The 13,411-nt window shown below is 43.1% G+C and overlaps 1 long non-coding RNA gene across 1 annotated transcript; it reads right to left on the bottom strand.

Annotated features, from left to right (window-relative positions):
• Nucleotides 1-4,458: 4,458 nt before the first annotated feature.
• LOC139082770 (uncharacterized) lies at nt 4,459-10,854 on the bottom strand. The gene is made up of 2 exons (XR_011538991.1): nt 5,633-10,854; nt 4,459-4,597 (listed from the first exon to the last, which is right to left on the bottom strand). It is a non-coding gene; the product is annotated as an uncharacterized lncRNA (long non-coding RNA).
• Nucleotides 10,855-13,411: the final 2,557 nt, after the last annotated feature.

Below are 13,411 nucleotides of genomic sequence, written 5' to 3'. Positions count from 1 at the left end.
TTTTTAAAAATTATTATTATAGTTATCCTAATGGGTGTGTAGTGTTACCTCATTGTGGTTTTGATTTGCATTTCCCAAAATACTAATGATGTTCAACATCATGTTCTATTGATCTATATGTCTTCTCCTCTACCAATACCACACTCTTGATTACCGTAACTATATAATGGGCCTTAATATCAGGAAGAAAGACCTCTCTACTTTATTCTTCTTCGTTAAGATTGATTTAGCCATAGGGTCTATGCCTGCTTTTTCATATCCATTTTAGAATAAACTTGTCCATTTCTATAAAAACCTTCCTAGGATTTTGGTAGGAATTGCGTTAAAACTGGATCCCTCTAGGGAGAAGCGTCATCTTTACTATGTTGAATCCACGGACATGGCATATGTTCCCATTCAATTAGGTTTTCTTTGAGTTCTTTCATCAGCATACAAGCCCTGGACCCGTCTATCAGAATTATGCCTAAGTGTTTTATTTTTCTTGGTGATTGTAATTGTATTTTGATTTTGGTTTCCGTGTTTGGGGTGGATTTGTGCCATTAGAGCAGTCCCCTCTTATCCGAGGCGGATACCTTCCCAGGTCCTCAGTGGATGCCTGAACTGCAGAGACTACCAGACTCTGCATAGACTATGTTTTTTCCTGTACGTGGATACATATCTGAGGTGCAACAGCAAAATTAGCACGAATTTCTTTTTCCTTCATTACAATGATACAGATAGAAGATTTGTGCTTACTGTAGATCTTAGCAACCTCAGCATACAATTTGTTTTCTTTCCTTTTCACTTAGAGGAAGCACTCTATGGCTTCTCTTTGGCATATCCAAATTGACAGTGTCACTACTCTTGCACTTTGGGGCTGTTATAAAGGAAAATAAGGGTTACTTGAACACAAGCACTGAGATACTGCAATGGTGGATCCGATAACCGAGACAGCTACTAAGTGACTAATGGATGGGTAGTATATACAGGATGGATATGCTGGACAAAGAAATGATTCACGTCCTGGGTGTGACAGAGCAGGACGGTGCAAGATTTCATCAGGCTACTCAGAATGGTGTGCAATTTAAAATTTATGAATTGTTTATTTCTGGAATTTTCCATTTAATATTTTTGGACTGTGGTTGACTGCGGGTAACTGAAACCTCAGAATGCAAAGCCGGGGGGACTATTGTATTCATGGACAAGGGCATCCTGGTGGGGAGGAGGAATGTAAGGAGGATGGTCTGGGATGATATGTGCTCAGGCCCAGCCTGTGCCTCTTCCCACTCTGTGATCTTGGGTAACATATTGAGAATTAGATGGTGATTAATACCTACCTCACAGGAGTCAAGACAACTCAAATTCTGTTTAATATGCAAGCAACTATTGTTGCTTCTGTCATCACCAGACTGGTATACTTTCTACTTTTGAATAGATATTCACATATTCATCAAAATGCTTCGATACACCACTTTGTAAATGAAAAGAAAGGCTCATGGAACCTGGTTTAGAAGGAGAAAGCAAAACAAAATGACCTATATCTTGACCTGCATAAGAAATAAACATAAATCCGAGCTATGAAATGCTGGATAGAAGAGGGGTGAGCAACATCGTTGTACGTGAGATTCCTGTGGAGAATTGTAGCCTGTGAGAAATTCAGGTTTGGGGATGGGGGAAAAAAACCACAAAATAGAGAGATATTTAATAAAGTTTAAGTATTTTTAAAATTTCTTTTTTCTGCTGTTTAGTGCTGTGTTGCTGCCCACCGCTGTCACTGAAAACTTTCGTTAAAATCTGGAATACACAAATGCTCTCTGTGGATGGGCGGTTGAGTGGCGGTTCTTGGGGGCCAGAGTGGGATCCAGAGTGCACAAGAGGAGAGAAGAAATACACCCCTTTAGAGGTGAAAATAAGAAAAAGGTCCACTATTAAAAAGGAAATTGGAGCTAAATAGTGTAAGCCACCAGAAAGTGACAAAAATCTTGGAAAATGGAGGGGATTCATACCAATTTAATGTGGACTTTGTAGGACAGACAACATGACATTAACTGTCGTCTATGTTCTCTACGACATGCATGAGAAGCGCGTGTAAGTGTCCCCCTTGGCACTTCCTCTTGTGGTGCTGGAGTCAGGCAACCTGAAGGCATACTGATGGCAGCCACTTTCCTCACCTGCAATATGGCGCGACACATATACCAACTTTATAGGAGTGTGTGGAGAAATAGATCAGTACAGTGCTTCACACATAATATGTGCTTAAAAACTCTTGACTATGGCTTATATTAAATTTAGGCATGAGTCCCAGGGACATATTCCAGCTCATAGAGGAATGCTGGGCACATAGCAAGCAGTAAGAAGTGTGCAGAGAATGGATCAAACGAGCTAGTATGGATAATTCCTGCTAGATATTAAATCCTCAATATCTTTGTTGAATGAGTAAATTCTATCATTCTAAGCATGCAATGAAGCTGAATAGTTATAGCATTCTTTTAAAATTCCAAAATCTCTTTAAATAAACCAGCCAAAATCCTCTAAAACTACTGTCATGAGGGATATAAAAGAAAAGAATGCTCAGGATTATGTCAAGTTACCTGCAGAATATTGTCCTTAATATGGACCCCTCCCACAGTGCCTTTCCCACCTCCTTTGTTCCAAGTTCCACAGGAAGACACATTGACAATAGTGCAATTAACCTTAAGCTAGAAATCACCTGTACTTAAGGGAAATGTTTGCATGCATTTGGTGTTGCCTGTCTTGTCTTCCAGGGTCTCTGTGAGACAGTCACTGGTAATGAGCTAAAGAACCCAGGAAAAGGGTTCTGTGAGCCAGGAGATAAGTGAAGTTGCTTAACACAAACCAGGCCTTTGACATTTGTTATTTAGAGGTTCTTTTAATGGTCAAAATATTTGCTTTTCCTTTACATGCCTTCCAAGAGTGTTTATCTTCACACAGGCTAGTTGGGATTTCAAGTTGAGCAGAGATCAGGGTCACACAGAGCTGCCTTGTCTTTTCTCAAACAACTTTTTTGAAAAAGCAGCTGCCGTGCCACTGCAAGAGGCCTGATCACAGAGGAAGAAAAGCGGGTGTGGGTGGAACGTGGCCGTCAGTGAGCCCTGGACCCACTCTGGGCCTCAGTTCTACAGGACAGCAGGGGCTCTCTGATTTCCATGGGTCTGGGTGTGTCAGGGGTGCGACTGTTCTCATCACAGAATTTTCTAGTGTAATTCTCCAAACAACCTCGTGAAGTAGGTCCCAATAGCATGCTGGTGCTAGAGCTGAGGAGAGAGGCAAGCAGTGCCTCAGAGGTGAGCAGGTCCACATCATCCAGGATCACATGGATGCAGTAATTTGGAAGACCTCACGCGATGGAGAAAATATTGGAGAAATTGTTCCAGCCTCTCAGATTCAGTTTTTAATTAAAGAAAAATGACCATAAAATGCAGGAGCTTCAATCTGAATCTTTTTTTTTTTTTTTTTAAAGATTTTATTTATTTTTTTTTCCTTTTTTCCCCCAAAGCCCCCCGGTACATAGTTGTATATTCTTCGTTGTGGGTCCTTCCAGTTGTGGCATGTGGGACGCTGCCTCAGCGTGGTCTGATGAGCAGTGCCATGTCCGCGCCCAGGATTCGAACCAACGAAACACTGGGCCGCCTGCAGCGGAGCGCGCGAACTTAACCACTCGGCCACGGGGCCAGCCCCTTCAATCTGAATCTTAAGTAGCTAAGGATTATGTCATTGGGTTTTTCATGTTAGAAAATTAAGGTGAATCGTGCCTTTTAGCTTTCCCACAATATGGTGCCAATTTATTACTCTGCCTATGTGATGAACTTGATTAGTTTCCATTAAGATGCATTAATTCAGATTGTTTGTTTACTTTTAAAAAATCCTAAATAAAGAGCTGCTCACCCTAAAGTCCTATCTTCCTCGTTTCTAGAAGACTGAGTGAAGAAGTTTCCTTTGGGTGAATCTATCTCATCTGCCTCTTTTCTTCAGGCCACAGAAAGCACACCACAGCCCTGTCTCATTTTTCAAAGCCTAAAGTCCTTTAATAGTCTCACAAAAGCTACCCAGATCAGCCTTCTGGGACACTAAATATGAAGTTAGGATTTGGGGTCTGACATAACCCAAAGTCAAGGTTCTATGGTCTTACCCATGCTGGGGGCCATTTCTCCAACCCACCCTGTTGCCAAGATCCAACATTGGCATCTAGCGGCACTTTCTGAGAGATTGAGGCTGACTTTCTTGTCTGCTGCAAGCCCGGGACAGCCAGTCCTCCCCTCAATGAGGGACGTTAAGTCTTTAAGTACATGGGGGCACTTTTGGTCCATGGTGGTCATAGAACTTAAAAGAAATCTAAAGTTTCAATTTGCCAATTTCAATTTGCCAATTAAACAGTAGACAAATTATGAGTCTTTACCCACATCTTAAGCTAAGTTTTTAAAGTCCTTGACCTCTGAAATCAAATGCTCAGTTTCAATATGAGAGACAAGTACAAAGTTCACAGCTTTGACACCTGCCCGTATATCTATGTGTGTTATAGATCAGCGGAAGCCGTTTCCCATGGCTGAGTGTCAAGAATGGCTGATACGCCGTACTGGAAAACCTGTTTGCCATGGGGCTAAAAAGTAAAAAGAATTGGGTGAGTATAAAATTATAAGACTAGAATTTGAATATAGAATTATAAAACTACAATTTGAGTATCATTATTTTTATTGGATTTTAAGTGAAACAATTAAAACGTTTTTTAATTACTAAATTTTTAGAAATTTTTCAACAAAGACACAGGTACGTTTCATGTACTTTATGATGTTCTGGCTTTATAAAGAAACTAAAACTATGCACCAGAAAATATCCTGCTGGTAAGAAATAGTTAAATCTATTTTAGTATTTGAGAAAACCCAGATTAGTTTATCATTTTAGAAAATTAACTAATATACAGACCAGACCTATCTGGCTTAGAGGACAAGGCCAGCGTTCCAAGGTAATTGCTCTCTTGTTGGTTTCAGGAGGTTCTTGGGGGCTCTCTGTGCCATGTTCCCACAGACCCTCAGGCATCGCCAGGTTCAAGCTGCCTTCTGTAAAGGTTGGGTTCATTCTGGACTCAACTTCAGGGATCACACAGCCTCTGGGCCCAGATGTCTACCCATAACCACAACTGGAAAAGGATTTAACTTAAGACTTTATGAAGACAAAAAAGAAAAAGAAAGTAATGACTGAGCTTGACTGAACCCCATGGCCTTGAATATGAGTCTTGAGTGTTTGTACAGCACAGTCAGCTCAGGCTCGGTCTCCTGCTCCTCCTCCTCCCTCAGGGATCATGGGCAGCAGATCAGCCTCTGCTGAAGCCCAGGTACGTGGCCACAGTGATGGCTGCTTGTGTGATTCTGTACTGAGATGCCACTTTCCCACTCAGGGTTCTTATTTCTCCTTGGGAAAAGTCAATGGTGCTACAGCAACTCTAAACTCAAATTGGGACTGATGATCTATAGTGACATGAGGGTGGCTCCCTCTCTTGGCCAGGTTTTAATTTCTTCTAAGAGCCAATGCTTTTCACGTGCAGGGAGATGCCTGCCCAGCTCTGTTCTCAGGGACCCCTCTGTTCTTGCTGCTTCTCTTGGTGATGGGCTGATGCCCTGGCAGTGACCAGACTCACCTTCTGCCTGCTTGACTGAGAGAATCCCTGACTGATGGGCTGTAAGCTCAGCGGTATGACGCTGCATGCTTTCCCTGTCCTCCTTCGGATGTTGCATTATTGCTGTGGAAACATAGATGAAACACCTACATGTATTGTTACCCAACAATACCGTGTTCCGATCATTGCTTTATGCAATCTCATGTCTTCTAAAAGTTCTTATAAGTTTTCTGGTGCTCTTCATGGGGAGGTGGATTACCATCTTGCTGGTATCATTTCCTTTCCACGTGAAGGACATCCTTTAATATTCCTTGTAAGGTAGTGTCTTAGTTCCAGCTGCCGTAACAAAACACCACAGACTGGGTGGCTTATAAACAACACAACTTTACTTCCCATAGTCCTGGAGGCTGAAGGTCTGAGATCAGGCTGCCAGTGTGGCTGGGTTCTGGTGAGCATCCTCTTCTGGTTTGCAGATGGCCTACTGCTCCTTGTTTCTTTCCATGGCGGGAAGAAGGTGAGGGAGCTCTCTGGGGTCTTTCCTATAAGGGCATTAGCTAATTCCATTCATGAGGACTCCACCCTCATGGCCTAATAAAGGCTCCGCATCCTAAAACCATCACATTAGGGGTAAAGACTTCAAAATATGAATTATGAGGGGAAGCGCATTCAGATCACAACAGGCAGGTCTACCAGCATGGAGCTTTGTTTGTCTGGGGACGAAGTTATTTGGCTTTATTATGCACAGGACTGGAAATAGCTGGTGACTTCTACCTCCTCCCTTCCTCCCACATCCTTGTATTCTCAGGTAATACCATAAAGCTATTCTGCCTTTTGAGCACTCTCCAATCAGCTACTGTGTGGACCAGCTATGCTCTTGCCAGTCTCATTTTCACCATCATTCAGTCTCAGTCCATTTTTTGAAAAATCTAGACTTTCTTTTCACTATTTTCCCTATCAGGGGCTCCTTTTGGGTCTTACTCTCGGGGGTTCTCCTCAGTGACCCCCATTGTCCTGAAGAGTGTCTTCGATTTGTGAGTTTGGAGGATTTATAGACCCTGACCATGGCAGCCCCGTCCAGATTTGGTGTGAATTTCCCTTGTCTCACCCCCAAGTTGAGTGTGAACACCCATCCTTCTGATCCTGTGCCTCCCAGAGGGGCCCGGCCTGCTGGTGATGGGGCTCTCTGTTTCTCAAGCCCAGTAGAGCCCATTTCCTCTGTTCTGCTTCCCCCACTTAGGCCTCAGTTGATGTTGGCTTGTCCCCACCAGCTCTTGTATCACAGCTCACATGGCATTTTGTAGACAAAAGCCATGAGGCTTTAGGTTTGCTGTCTAATTCTCTAGATATGTTTTTTGGGGATATTCCAGGACATTCAAGAACTACCTGCCACTGTACTATCTTCTCTGATTCTTATCTATCCCAAAATGTTTTTTTTGTTTTCTGTGGGGTTTTTTCCTGAGGAAGATTAGCCCTGAGCTAAAATCTGTTGCCAATCTTCCTCTTTGTTTTTTCCGAGGGAGATTAGTCCTGAGCTAACTTCTATGCCAATCTTCCCCCACATTATATGTGGGTTGCTGCCACAGCATGGCTGACGAGTGGCATAGGTCTGTGCCCGGGATCCCAACCCACCAACCCAGGCCACTGAATCGGAGTGTGCCAAACTTAACCACTATGCCACGGGGCCAGCCCTCCCTGCCAAAGTTTTTAATGCTTACCTTTGGATTTTTATGGGCATAATCACATATACAGATAAATACAGTTTTATTTTTTCCAGTCCAGTGTTTATATTTAACATCGAATTGTGCTGATGATAACTTCCTCAACAATGTTGAATGATCACGCTCATGTTGCGCCTCTCTCTCTCTCTCATATTCTTGGTATCACTGAGGACCGTCTAGTGTTTCCACGTTAGGAGCAACTGTTTTGAAACGAGTATTATTCTTTTTGCTGGGTAAATGCAGTTTTGTTCCCATTCTTGAATTTTGAAATCTACTTACTAGCTATTAATTTAGCATCTCGATCACTATTTTGTGAGACAGCTTCTGCAGTTTTTCTTTTCTGGTCTATATTACTTATACTTTGATACCAGAGTTAAATTTGCTTGGTAAAATAAATGGATTTTTTTCATCTTTTTACATATTCTGGAAAGGTTTTAATGTGTTTAAAAAATATGCATGAATCTAATATCTTGAACTCTTTGGAAGCTGGAGACTTCTTCTGGGAATCCCATCTTAGGTTTGTGTGTTATTTCTTCCAATAGTCTGGGGATCTTCCTTATTAGAAGACTAATAAAGAAGCACAGACATCCTTTCTATGCCCACAGGGTACTTAAACCTATTAATAACCCTGCAAGGCATGTGTCTGCTCCTGTTACAGAAGAGGAAACTGAGGCTCAGAGAGTTCCACTGACTTGGCCCAATCCCCAAAGGCCAGAGGAAAAAGGACCTCGTGCTTCAACCCGAATCTTTGCAAATCTTGTGCTCTTGTTTCTCCTGCGGCAAGCCCAGTCTGGTGACTACTGTTTATATTAATTATTATTTCTTCCAAGTTGTTAAAGGAAATAGCTCAAAGAACAGTACATTCCTGCCCGTCATGAAGTTTCCTCCGGAGCCCTCACTCAGCCATTCAGAATGTTTCTCGATGTTGCCGCCGGCGAGCCCAGCTCGCAGTAGCAGCAGCCAGACTGGTTCCCGTGTGAACAGTCTGGTTCTGGTTAGGTCAGCTGGTTTAAGGTCCTCCCAAGCATTTGTTGTGTCTGAAGCTTCAAAACCAGGTGGCCCATTTCCCAGATGTGATGTTGGCAGTTCCCAATATTTTTCCCCAAAATCAGAAGTTCTGTCGGCAGCTTTTCCTGGATTTCTTCTCGTTGGAATTTTTTACATTATTCTAATTTTTACTTGCCATAGAAAACCATTGCAGTCAAATAGCCTTTCACAACTCTTCCAGCTGGTGGTGGCTGGGACTTACCTGGGCCAAGGGCATGTCTTCTCATAGCCCATTGTTGCCAATCATGGCTCTAGGTCACCTAGAAAGGCAGAGGGAACTTTGTGGATTGTTATGGGATATACTGCAAGTCCATATGGATCAGCAGAGGTCCTGGTGGGGGCTCCCTACAAGGTGGCTGTCTTTCCGCCCTTCCTGCCATGCTGTCTAATTGCAGCATGTCAGGGTCCCCAGTGTACTGAAACAGGAAAGTTTCTTAGGAAAACTACAGACCTTCATAGCTTCTTCTGCAACCTGTCCAAATATCACTAAACATGAATTCTACTCTGCATTCACTTAACAGACTTTTTAAGAAATTAATTAATTAATTTTTTTGAGGAAGATTAGCCCTGAGCTAACATCTGCTGCCAATCCTCCTATTTTTGCCGAGGAAGAATGGCCCTGAGCTAACATCTGTGCCCATCTTTCTATATTTTACGTTGGACGCCTGCCACAGCATGGCGTGACAAGCAGTGCATAGGTCCTCACCCGGGATCAGAACCAGTGAACCCCGGGCCGCTGTATTGGAACATGCGAACCCAACTGCTGTGCCACCAGGCCGGCCCCTCACTTATTTAAAACCCATACTATTTGACATTTATTTGGGGTTTTTTCCAACTTCTTTGACATATATTTAATATGCTAAAAGTCGCACATATTTAATGTGTACATTTTGACAAGTTTGGATATATGCATACACCCATGATACCATCACCGTGAAGTAAAAACCATATCCACCACCTCCATGAGATTGCTTGTGTCTCCTTGCTGTTTTTATATAAGATCACTTAGCATGAGATCTACCCTCTTAACAAGTTTTTAAGGGCCCAATACAGTCTCGTTAACTATAGACACTGCCGTACAGCAGAGCTCTAGAGCTTAGTCATCTTATATACCTGTAACTTCACACTCACTGAGCGACCCCCGTTTCCCCTCCCCCAGCCCCTGGCAATTATCATTCTACTCTCTGCTTCTATGAGTTTGACTATTTTAGATTCCTCATATAAACGGAATAAAGCAGCATGTATCCTTCTGTGACTGGCTTATTTCACTTAGTTTTTATTTCCTCCAAGTTCATCCTTGTTGTCACAAATGGCAGGATTTCCTTCTTGTTTATGGCTGAATAATATTCTCCTGTGTGTGTGTGTGTATAGTTATATATATATATATTTGTCTATCAATGGACATTTGGGTAGTTTTCACATCTTGACTGCTGTGAATAATGCTGCAGTGAACATAGGGGAGCAGATAGCTCTTTGAGATCCTGCTTTCAATTCTTTTGGATGACTACCCCGGAGTGGCATTGCTGGTAGCCTAAGGAGCACACGCCTTGAAATCACAGGATCTGGGATCCAGTCTTCTCATCAGCTGCACTGGCTATGTGACGGTGGGAGGGTCTCATGAGGTCTTGGAGCACTGGCTTATTCACAAGGGCACTGTGTGGGTCACTCAGGTCTGCGCTAGATATTAGTGGATGGATGAAAACAAGCCTTGCTCATGGAGTGCTTGTTAAAATCACCGGAAAAGAAACCTGTAGCAGTCTTTGATGATGACCCTCTGCGACACAAAGGCTTCCCCTGGAGAAGAAGGGGTAGCAGGACGGGGCTTTGGGGGCTGCTCCTCCTCAGACCCTGCCTCCGCCTCCTTGTTCATATTGACATTAATGCCATGTGTACGACTGACAAGCTCTTCTGTCTCACTCGTGGGAGGGCCACTTCCGGATGGCTCCCTGGAGCAAGGCCCCGCACGGAGGAGCTGAGCACCCTCCCTGTCTCCGGCGGGTCGTGGTCTTCAGCCTAGCTGAGGGTTGGCTGCATTACACAACACCACTTCATTAAGAATTTGCAGCTCCGTCACACTTGGGATTTGAGCCAACATCTTCAGGAGGTAAAAATCGACCACGTTTACTCACCAAACAAAACAACTCCAGTGCAACTTTTAGCGTTGTTTTACAAAGCATAATATTGTTGTTTCTTTCTTAGGAAGTTCCTGTCATTCTTAAACAGTCAAGAACTTTATGGTTCACTTCTTGTTATTTTGTTAGTTGTGTCCTGGATACAGTTTGCATGTGTAGCGTAAACTCAATTGTACACTTGAGTTTATTGCTGTCTGAACAAAGACTATTGCTGATATAAGGGCCTGTCGGGAACTTATTTCAACACAGAGATCCATGGACTGGGAAATCATCAGGTGCCCAAGGATTCTTTTCTTCCATCTGGCTCATTTACAGGGTGTTTAACCGATTTCACTTACGTCTGCAAAGAAGAATTATGTCTGATTGAGTTTTCTTGTTTCACGGACAATCTAGGAAAAAATAAAACATTCCAACACATAATTTTTAAAGTTTCTGACAGTGCAGCCTTTTTTCCATGTTAACTTTTCCTAAATTCATTTATTCTATGTTGAAAATTAATGAAATTGAGAATATTTTGCTTCTAGGTGAGTGTCCTAACATTTTAAAAATATTTCACTTGTTTGGTATTTATTGACGCTACTCTGATGACCTCTGGGTGAAGAATGTGTCCAGAGAGGAGCACGAGATGGGAAATGGCCTCAGGCCTGTTGCCCTTGTGGAATTTGGCAGTGGACAATAATAACAAAATCACGCACCTCTCAGCGTGTTTGGGGATGAAATAACAGAAGAGCTGGTGGAGTGTTCCAGTCCTTCAGGAACTCTGCTTCTCACTCAGCAGTGCGAGTGATTTGGGGCTTCATCAGATCCTCTCTCTGCTCACTGAGCCCCTCCAAGAACAGTGGGTAACAGCATAGCCATTGGAGCCACACGGCCGGGGCTGAATTTTGGATCAACCCCTTACTAGTCATAGGATTTGGGCACATCGCTCATCCTCTCTCAGTTTCTGCATCTGTGCAAGGGATCCTACAGGGCTGCTGTGTGGTTTGCAGGAGGTGCCTTGGAATAACAAGCGCTCTGTGAGTGTTAGATACCCGCCCCCAGGGCCCCTTGCAGCTGCCTGAGGACCAGGCAGGGCTAGTCTCCATTCAGGTGGGGCTCAGGCCCTGGCAGGTCATGGGCGCTGTGTGCGGTTCAGTGTTTCCACCCTCAGAAGATCACGCCTGGGATCTGGCAGGGCTCTTTGGGCTTGGAATTCTGCCTGAAAGTGGTCTTAATTTTGCAGAAGACCTTAAATTTTGCTAAAATATCATTTTCAAATTAACAAAGACTTATTAAGCACCGATTGTGGTGCTTGTCACCAAGTTCTGTGCTCGATGATAAGCTCTGAGGATACCTGGATAATCACTGACACATTTCTAACCCTTCCTTACCTTCTAGTGTAATGGAAAGATAGGCATGGAAAGCATTGTTCTCATGTAGGAAAGTTCTAGAAAGAGGTCGCTGTCAGAGAGTAAAGTGGGGATCAAACAGGGAGACAGAGGAGGAAAAGAACAACCGATGTGGAAGAGCAAGATTTCCCCCTTTATTTAGGAGATACATGCACCTAATGAGGGCCCTAAGGAGATACATGAGTCAGATTTCGAAGTCATCCAGGACTCAAATTCCTAGACGAGAATGTCTCAAGGATGAGAGTCACCTGCTGCTTCTGGAAGTACCAAAGCTCATGTTCACTTGAGGTGGATGGATGAGGACCAGCATCAGGTTGAAATTTTGTTGTATTAGGGAAACTGGATTTCATAAGAAAAGTCTATCATTGAAAAGAAAGAAGAAGAAGATGAAGATAAAGGGCCAAAGCCCAGAAAGAGGAGAGATAAGAAGTCATCATTTTGAGACTTTGTATCTGGACGTGATGTCAGGATGGGGAATTGGGACCAACCTTCCCCCTGAGGACTAGTGAAAAGCTGCACAAAATATTTAGCAAGAGTCTTCTAGCTGCCAAGTGGAGTGAATCCTGCAGGGAAAGAAGAATGGAAGGAGGGAGATTATGTATGGACTTACTTTATTAGGCCAAGCAACAAATAATAGTGATCTGAACCATAACGTTAACAATGGAAGTAAGTGTTTGAGGAATAACTGGAAGGATTTGCTAGTATTGGACAGAGAGTAATCAAGAATTACTCCTAGTTTTAAATTTTGATCAAATACTTGGCTGGTGAGGACATTTAATGGAGAGAAGATTGAAGAAGAAGAGGTTTGGGACAAGTTTTTGTTGAGATGCCTGTGGGATCTCCAAGGTAGATGCCAGATAGACAGTTGGACATTGTATTGGTTTAATAGGGCTGCCATAATGAATACCATAGACTGGGTGACTTAAATAATAGAAATTTATTCTCTCACCGTTCTGGAAGCTAGAAGACTGAGATCAAGGCATCCGCAGATTTGGTTTCTTTAGAGACTTTGGCTTGCAGATGGCACTTTTCTTGCTGTGTCTTCACATGGCCTTTCCTCTGCGTGTGCCCATTCCTGGTGTCCCTCTGTGTGTTCAAATTTCTTCTTCTTATAAGGTCACCAGTCAGATTGGATCAGGCCCATCCTAATGGCCTCATTTTAACTTAACCTCCTCTTTAAAGGCCTATCTCCAAAGATGGTCAAATGTTGAAGTACTAGGGGTAAGGGGTTCAACATATGAATTTCAGCCAGTGGGGAGGGGCACAATTCAGCTCATAAGAGATATACAATGCTGGCGCAGAAAATGAAGTTTTGGTTGGACATATGAATTTGGGAGTTTTTTGCATAGAGATGGTGTTTAAAGCCATGAGAGAGAATACAATCACCTCGAGAGAGAGAGAAAGAGAGAGAGAGACAAGAAAAAGGAGGAGGCGGAGAAGAGGAAGGGGGAGGACGAGGAAGAGAAGAAGAAGAAGAGATAAACAAGCTTCAAGAGCTTATTTATCTCTTGGAAC

This window comes from Equus przewalskii, chromosome 4, assembly GCF_037783145.1.
Source record: "Equus przewalskii isolate Varuska chromosome 4, EquPr2, whole genome shotgun sequence".
Classification (NCBI taxonomy): Eukaryota; Metazoa; Chordata; class Mammalia; order Perissodactyla; family Equidae; genus Equus; species Equus przewalskii.
This window is presented reverse-complemented; position numbering and strand designations above follow the sequence as displayed.